This window comes from Sapajus apella, unplaced genomic scaffold (genome assembly GCF_009761245.1).
Source record: "Sapajus apella isolate SASKATOON/1434 unplaced genomic scaffold, GSC_monkey_1.0 scaffold22, whole genome shotgun sequence".
NCBI classification, from domain to species: domain Eukaryota; kingdom Metazoa; phylum Chordata; class Mammalia; order Primates; family Cebidae; genus Sapajus; species Sapajus apella.
The window spans coordinates 447,968-456,926 of record NW_022436962.1 but is presented as its reverse complement, the minus strand read 5'-3'; the positions used below and the strand labels follow the sequence as shown (position 1 = coordinate 456,926).

The following is an 8,959-nucleotide window of genomic DNA, read 5'->3' as shown; positions in this document are numbered from 1 at the left end:
AAAGAGTGTCGCACCTTCCCCCTACCCGTCTCTACTCCCTCTCTCCACATGTGGAACCACCTGCTTCCCCTGTGCCTTTCATCACGACTGTGAGCTTGCTGAGGCCCTCACCAGAAGCAGATGCTGAAGCCCTGTTTGTACCCTGAAGATCTATGAGCCAATTAAACCTCTTTTTGTTATAAATTGCACAGCCTTAGGTATCTCTTTATACTAATGCAAAAATGAACACAAACTCTAACCGGAAATAACTGACTCATGACAGGCAAATTTTACTCAAACTAGAAAAACAAGGGTTACAAACTCCCACAGTTTACTGTGTAACATTACTTTGCATATCATTATAGAACCCTCACTTACATGATTGTTGTTTAAATCAACTGGAAAACTTGGCTGTGTATGGCTTTTTAGCAAATAAATGAGGATTTAAAATAACATTCAGGAAAATATGCAGAAGTAGGGAATATATGAATTTATATTACATCAAACAAAAAGATAAATAACTTAAAAGTTTTGAGTAGTATAAACCTGGATGTGAAAAATGCATGTCGTCAAAGGACTGTGTAACAGGAGGACAAAATCAGAAATTCAATTCCTGATGACGAAAGACTTGTGTTTTTTTGTTGTTGTTTAAATGAAAATCAAGCTGAAGCCTAAGTTCCATCACTCATCTTTAAAGTGTACTCCTTGAAATAAGGGAACAGGGACAAAGAATGATAAAGAAAGATACATCTATGACCCCTCCATCACGTGACAAATTAATGGTGTTGATAAAAAGATGGCAAAATGTACAAACAAAAAGTTTACACGTTTTCACTAACAGGGTAAGAACTAAAGGAAAGTATATCACATGTTAAAATAAGGCAAGTGAATATGTGAAAAGTTGAAAATTTAAATGACTATCAGTTTTTCTAAATATTTTGTATAATACAACTGATCAAACAAGAGTTTTCACTCCTTCTCTTGGCAGAAAAATAATGGTGGTCTCACCATCTGTTGGAGACTTCCTCAGGAATATTGTGCTTGCTTCTGGTTGGCCAGAAGGGGTGGACTCCAAGCTGTATCTATAGATGGAGAAAAGAAAAAAGATGTGATTGTTTATAAAATTTATGAACTTCTTTATTAGACTGCTGAATTTAGGCTATTTCATTACCTCTACTTTTATTCTTATCCACTGAAATAAATGTATAAATATAAGATAGAGCCTGGCAAGATGGCACATGCTTGTAGTCCCAGCAACTCAGGAGGCTGAGATGGGAAAATTCTTTGAGCCCAGGTCAGGAATTTGAGGCCAGCATGAGTAACATAGTGAGATCCTCTTTTACTTAAAAAATAAAAAACGAAGAGGTAAACGTTGGCTCTGAGTTATGTAAAATCGAGATGGCAGTACGTTTTAAAAGACAGGTCTATTTTATAGGCAAAATATAAGATGTATTCTGGAGTTTTAAAACTTTTAAAAAAGTAAATTCAGCATATCTGACAGTTCCATGTCATTCTGAAGACACCGAACCTTAGTTATGTTGAGCAGCTGTCTTCCACAGTCATGTGAGATCTCTAAGTCTTTATTTCTTCATTAGCAATATATAGGGAGAACACACACAGGCCTTATTTGCATTTGCATTGGAAAGAGCCAGATGAGACATACATAAGCTGTGCTGTAATCTTCAAGAATGACAATAAAGAGCCTTTTTTGGGCTCTCATCCAACACTACCCATCTACTAACTGGTGTGTAAAATCACTCAGAGGCTTTCCTCACACCATCAAGCAGAGTCTAAGTTTACACAAATACTTACATGCTTTGTGTATAAAGGTATAATCAATTAATTCACATAATGTATTTGTTTATTATAAAGCGATCCTTAAATATCTTGAAAAGTGAGTATAGTATTTCCAAGTTACAAAGTCACACTCATCATGAGTCTTAATCATCCTACCCCTGAAATAATTAAGAGTTCAACGAAAGTTTAAATAGAATAGCTATATAAGACATTTCCTCTATAGTAATAAAAGCTCTGGCATTTCAATGAAACCAATGAGCCAACTGGATTTAACATCTTTATGACACAATGTTTTCTATTTTGAAAATTTTAGTTTACATTCAAAACCATATTGTTACCCAGAATTATTTCTACTTAGATTCATCTCTTTGCAAAATTTTACAGGCAGACCAACTAACTGTTTTCTCTTTTCTACCCGCTCTCATCCCACTGTCTCTCCCAGCAGTGTAGACACTGTAAACCTCCAACGTTCTTATCTTTGAACAAGATGCTGTTGTCAGAAGGGGGAAGGAGAAAGGGGGAGCCATGGCAACAAACACTTACACAGGCTAGGTCTGGCATTTTAACCTTCAATCTTTACATCGCTCATGTAACAGTTTACATTTACGTTTCATGTCTTTTAAAAGTTTTGACCACGAACATCCCCACCTCTCTTTTAGAACAAGGAGGTAAACAAAGTCTGTTAAATCACCAGAACAAATCTAGAGATGCATTTTGAGTTAAAGTAAGAAGTTTAAAGAAATCAGAGCCTCATGGGTAAACTCTTTTGTGGGAAACCTTCCACCTCGCACCCATTTCTCTGCAGCACTGGCTGTGACATTTCATACCTTTCACAATTATTTTAACCACCCTCCATTTTCTTTCCTTCTGTGTTCAAATCACAGTTAGAAGAAACTAAGTAGCTTCTATCAACGTGACTTAAAGCACCCCATTAAGAATATCATAAAGTCTCTCCCATGGCAACCTCCATTCTGAATTTAAATATGAAATCCCCAAATATTGGAGTATGAGTTGTGCTGAGGTTTAGCTACTTTCACAAAGGAAACAAGCGTTTGCCTGGCGCCTTCACTTATGTACCACCTGGACAGGTACAAACAACCAAAGAGATGTGTACTGGAAAGCTTGGGTATTTGAGTTTTCATTGAAAAAAGAGAGAAAATATTTCAAAGAAGCCTCAACAGTGTCCCACAGGATAATAGAGTTACAGACAAGAAGATCCATAAATAAATGGTCCCATGCCAACCTGGAAGAATGAGATGAGGGAGCAAGAACTGGGCATTTGGGAGGGGAAGAGAAAGGAAACTGTCTGGACTCTGTGGAGAAAGACTAAGGGGTGGGACACAAGGCAGAGACAGCCTTTGTTCCTCACGAGCCTTGGAAAAGCTGGCTACAGGCAGAGCGGAGCTCGAAGTGGGGGATGCCTCCAAGGAGACCTTGGGGATAGCATCAGCCAGAGGTGTGCCAAGGGTACCCAACACCTACTTACCTTCAGGCACCTCCCGGTCATGGATGTGGTGCATGTGGAGGTCCTCACCAACTTCAAAAGTCACCTGAGTGGGCTCTACTGTGGGAGCCACTGGCTCTCCTGCCATTGTGTCCCCAGCTGCTGCCTCATAGATCTCTGTCTCAAAGGGACACACCAACCTCTGGTGCTGTTCCAAGTGAAGGCCCTCACCAACTTTGAAAGTCACCTTAGTAGGCTCTTCAGTTGGAGACACCAGTGCTCCTTCCATCGTGTCCCCAGCTGCCTCATAGACCTCTGCTTCACAGGGACACACTGACCACTGGTGCTGTTCCAAACGGAGGCCCTCATCAACTTCGAAAATCACCTTAATTGGCATTACCATGGGAGCCACCGGCACTTTTGCCATCGTGTCCCCAGCTGCTGCCTCATAGATCTCTGACTCACAGGGACACACCGACCAAATTGGTCCTGGCCTGGGGGCACTGCACACAGCAGGTCAGCGTGTTCCCCATGATGTGCCTCTTCTCCTGTCTGGCACCACCTGTACCTCTGCTCACAGCTTTGGCCACACACTCCTGCTTCCGCAGGCGGAAGCTATGCTGCACTTACAGAGATGGCCTCGCCTCCTCTTCGCCTGCCCACCCCACAGCCTGGACCCAGCAGGGGCTCGGGTCAAGGCCAGAACCCTGTCGCCTCGCCTGAGTTTACTTGTCTGGGAGGGTGAAGACCAGTTGGCTTCTTTAATAGTTACGAATCCAACAAGTGCTGAGAGAAACAACTTTCTGAAGAGAGAACAGAGGGAGCTCCTCCTCCTGCAGTCACCTACAGACTGAAGCCCACTGGCTCAGGTGGGAGCCAAGGCTTGTGTGTTACAATGCCCCACACCACATCTCACAATACCCCTCCCTGGCTGCCCCCTCCCCCACAGCTCAGAATGCTCCTGCCTGGGCTGCCCCACCCAGTAGCTTATGATGTTGCTGCTCTCCTGGCCCCTACTGCAGTGCCAGTGGGACTAAGGTTTTCATTTATCACCAGCTTCCTGAGCCTTTTACTCCTAAGAAAGGTACAGACTGGTTTGTTACTTGAAGCCATCTTCCCCTATGAATTCTATACAAAGCTTCAGTTAGTAGAGTGAGTCCCATTAGCAACCAAGATGAACAACATTTATTTGCTGACTGAATTTAGATACACCTGAATTGTTGACTGCTTTTGTAACTAAATACTGCTCTCCTGTCTTCCAGTGAGTGGTAGTTTTTGTCTGTAACGTGACCACAGCAATCCTTGGAACCCTAGCTGTACTCTCAATAAAGAGTTATGGCTGTGCGTCTGGAACACACCTTAGGACCCATCCTGTCTCCACCTCCTTCTCCATAAAATAGAAACCCAACTTGTCCCTTTCCAAATTCTGAAATGCTGAAACTTACCAACTCCCTTTTTTCCCCTCTTCCCTCCATGGACTTTCAGATTTTATTTCTTTTACTAACAAAGCACTAAGTATGATTTTGTCATACAAAGTCGAGAGCCATAAAGTGGGGTACCACAGTCCTAATTCAGTAAAGACAAATACTCAGCGTTTGGCAAAGAGTAAGTGTCTGACCGTGTCCCCACTGTGTTATGCTCATTTGACCCTCAGAGTCTGAGGGTCAAATGAGCATAGCACAAAAATCTCGCTTTACAGATTTTGCAGATAGAGAAGACATGTAACCTGCCCAAAGTCACATGACTGCTCAGGGTGGGGCCACAATGTGATCCCAAATACTCTGAATTCCCTACATCCTAAAGCATGGTTATCAGAAAGTGTATTAGTCCATTTTCAAACTGATATAAAGAAATACCTCAGGTTGGGTAATTTACAAAGGAAAAAGATTTAATTGACTCACAGTTCTGCATGGCCGGGGAGACCTCAGGAAACTCACAATCATAGCAGAAGGGGAAGCAGGCAAGTCTTACATGATGGCTGCACAGAGAGTGTAAGCATGTGAAGGAACAACTGTCAAACATGTATAAAACCATCAGATCTCATCTGGGCATGGGGGCTTATGCCTGTAATCCTAGCACTTTGGGAAGCCAAAGCGGGTGGATCATCTGAGGTCAGAAGTTCAAAAGCAGCCTGGCTAACATGGTGAAACCTCGTCTCTACTAAGAATACAAAAATTAGCTTGGAGTAATTGCATGTGCCTGTAATCCCAGCTACTCAGGAGGCTGAGGCTGCAGTGGGCTGAGACTGGGCCACTGCACTCCAGCCTGGCTGACAGGGCAAGGCATTGTCCCAAAAACAAAACGAAACAAAACAAAAACCCCATAAGATCTCACGAGAACTCACTGAATATCACAAGAACAGCATGAGGAAAACTGCCCCCATGATCCAACCACCTCCCACCAGGCCCCTATCTCAACACATGGCGATTAGGGGGATTTCAATTCAAGATGAGATTTGGGTGGGGACATGGCCAAACCATATCAGAAAGTAAAGACAGAAGTCAAGCTTGGAGGAGAAGTGACATTGTAGATTAGTATATTTATACAAGAACAACATTTTTGGTTTTTTTTTTTTTGAGACAGTCTTGCTCTGTTGCCCAGGCAGTGGCACAATCTTGGCTTACTGAAACCTCCGCCTCCTGGGTTCAAGTGATTCTGATTCAAGTGCCTTAGCTTCTCAAGTAGCTGGGATTACAGGGGCCCACCACCACGCTTGGCTAATTTTTGCTTTTTTCGTAGAGATGGGGTTTCACCATGTTGGCAAGGCTGATCTTGAACTCCTGACCTCAAGCGATCCACTTGCCTCGGCCTCCCAAAGTGCTAGGATTACAGAGGTGAGCCACTGCTCCCAGCCAGAACAACATATTGCCTCCCCATCATTCAACACTGATGAAGTCCCTTCTACATGCCAGGTACTGTATGTATGAAACAGTCCCAACTCTCAATGAATGTAGGTAAACAAACGAAGGCTTCAAGAGTTCAGTTTTCTGAGACCACACTGCTGGACAGTGTATGAACCTGGGATACAAATCCACCTTTATTTGACCCCAGATTTGATGCTTATCTTGTTTTAATTTTATTCTGAGAATGTGAGTCATTGAACCATACAAAGTGAGAAGTCTTTGTCAGATGGGTGTGTAGTGGTCTGTATAATAAGGAAGAACTGAAGGAAGCAACAAGACCAAATAAGAGACTTTAGTCTAAAGGAAGAGTAATGCTAAAGCAGTGGCAGTGACAAAAGCGGAGAAAAAAGTTTTGTGATCATTTGGGAGACAGAATAGGAAGTATTTGGTCATGAGATGTGAAAGAAGAGGGGAAGTAGAGGGAAAACAGAGATGCAAAGGCTTTGCTGGGGTAGACTGGGTACATAGCAGTGCCTTCCTCCTGGCAGAGAATGTAGGAATAGAAATAGGTAAGGAGGAAAGGAGCTTTTTACTCTGTGTCATATTAAAATGGAATTCTCTGGTCAAAAGTTGAATATAAATCTCTGTAGGCTGAGTTCATTTGTGACATCCCAACATACATTTTCAAAAATAACACACACACTAAATCAAACTATTATGAGTAACTAGGGAAATTTCCTAAAATTTACATGCTAAGAATATCATCATTTTTAATTTATTACTTTAATGAAATAACTCTGAATCTATGGTTATAGCAAATGAGGCATCTCGTATAAAATAAAACTAATACATGAAACAAAACATTTAAAATTCTACTGACCTCAGAGTATAGAGAAAGCAACTGAAGTCATGGGCATGGAAGTGATTGCCTTGAGAAGCTGTGTATAGTAAGGAGAAGTGGGAAGAAAGATGACTTGGAGAACAGAGTGATTTACAACAGCATTAAGTGAAGCTTGCAAAAGTGAGCAGTAGGTCAAGGGACCTGCATACGAATCAGGAACGGCTGTTCCTGTGAGTCACTAGAAAGATGATGTCTGCTTTTCATTTCTGTAACAGCAGCACCTAGCACAGGGCCTGGTCAACAGATACTCAATATGTACTATCTCAATGCACAGAGTCAAATTTTGCCAGGAGGGCAGGAAAGCTACAAATCAGCAATGGCAACTTAGTGATTGTGCTCGTGTGCATGTGAGTGAGCTGGATGTCAGGCAGTGGGTAAATTAGTGAACTGGAGATGAGAAAACAATGACACAAACTGAAGGCTTCTCTTCCCAAGTATTTGGCTGAGAAGAGAGAGGTGGCAGTAAAGAAAGACACATGGTAAAGAAAGCCTTTTATTCCAAGATGCAACAAAAAGGGTGAGTATACTTCTATGTTAAAGGAGAGGAGCAAACAGAGAAAACACATTTTTGAGGTTAAAAGAGAAGGACAGGAACAAATGCACAAGGGCCACCAAAAGGTACAGGTGCATGCAATCTGGATGAGGGACAGATAAGCTTTACAATCCTACAAAAGCAAGAAGGGAGAAAGGACCATGTGACTCTAGATACATTTCCAGTAGAAGAGAGGTTTAGGAGGAGATCGTTTTCTTTATTTAAATAGACTTTTCAAGAAACTACTGTGGGAAAAAGGGTATTATGTATAGAAAAGTCTACACTTCTCAATACATCTAACCAAAAAAAGTGCTTGATACACTAAATGAAACCCAAATAATGTCTTTCCAAAAATGGGTATCTTGAAAAACAATTTGAGCAAAAATCAAGGAGTTCATTTATAAATAAGTGTATCCAAAAAGTGAAAAATGGTTTAAAATTTTCCCACAAAGAGTTCAAGGAAATAACAAAAATTTTAGAGGAAGAGGAAAAAATAATTAAGAAGAAAATGATATACAATTGTAAAATGTGTGAATATTTACAAACTCTAACATAAATAACTACAAAAAGGACCAGAAGAATCATTATCATAAGAAGCAAAGGGTCATTTTGAAAATCAGGGAAAGAGGATGATTCATCTTTAATTTAGTTCTGTTGAAAATATTTAAGTTTGAGGACAAAAATAGGTGATGTTGAAATGTTGGAAACCACAGTGAAAGGAAAAAGAATCCAATAAAGTTTAGTTTCAGTAACCAATATCTAGTAAAATCCTCAATACCTAGTGGCTACAATGTACTTTAATAGTGTCAGAAGAATAGAAATGTCACTAGATACCATTTTGAATAATTCTTGCAGACTTGAGATGATGTCTATTTAAGGTTAAAAAAATAGTGCCTCTACTTTACCACAGACACATGCAAAAACACATATCCATGACTTAAAAAACAGAAAAAATTTAAACTTTCTAAACACGAAAATATTGGGAAGAATGTTATGAAAACAGATTTTAAAACATTTTGATTGAAGGCAATATTGAAATACATTGAGAAAAAATCCTATACTTCCACACCATTGGCAAGTCTGAGAGAGTGAAGAGAAACACATTATAGTAGTGCCATTTGAATTACTCAGGAATTTGATTCTGTGAAATGAGCTGAGACCTTGCATATTTATGATTTCAGAGTAAACTAATTAATTCACGATTCATTCAATCCCTGTTGAGCCCTTTGCAAACCTGCTGCACACAGTGTATAAGTGCTGGGGATATTGCTTGGACCAACATAAATAAGGTTCTTATTCTTGTAAAATGTATCTTCCAGTAAGGGAGTTAACAGACCATGTTGCCCATCTCCCCTGCCTGCATTGTCTAGGATGACTACTGATCTCCAGCTATTGGATCTTCATTCCAGACAGTAGGGTAGAGAAAGAAAAAAAAAAAAGAAGGTTTTTATAGAAGGCACTCA

General features: G+C 40.7%; 1 pseudogene; it reads right to left on the bottom strand.

Moving 5' to 3' along the window:
* LOC116559063 overlaps window positions 1-3,647 on the bottom strand; it is a 15,255-nt pseudogene extending 11,608 nt beyond the window's left edge.
* Between the last annotated feature and the right edge of the window lie 5,312 nt (window positions 3,648-8,959).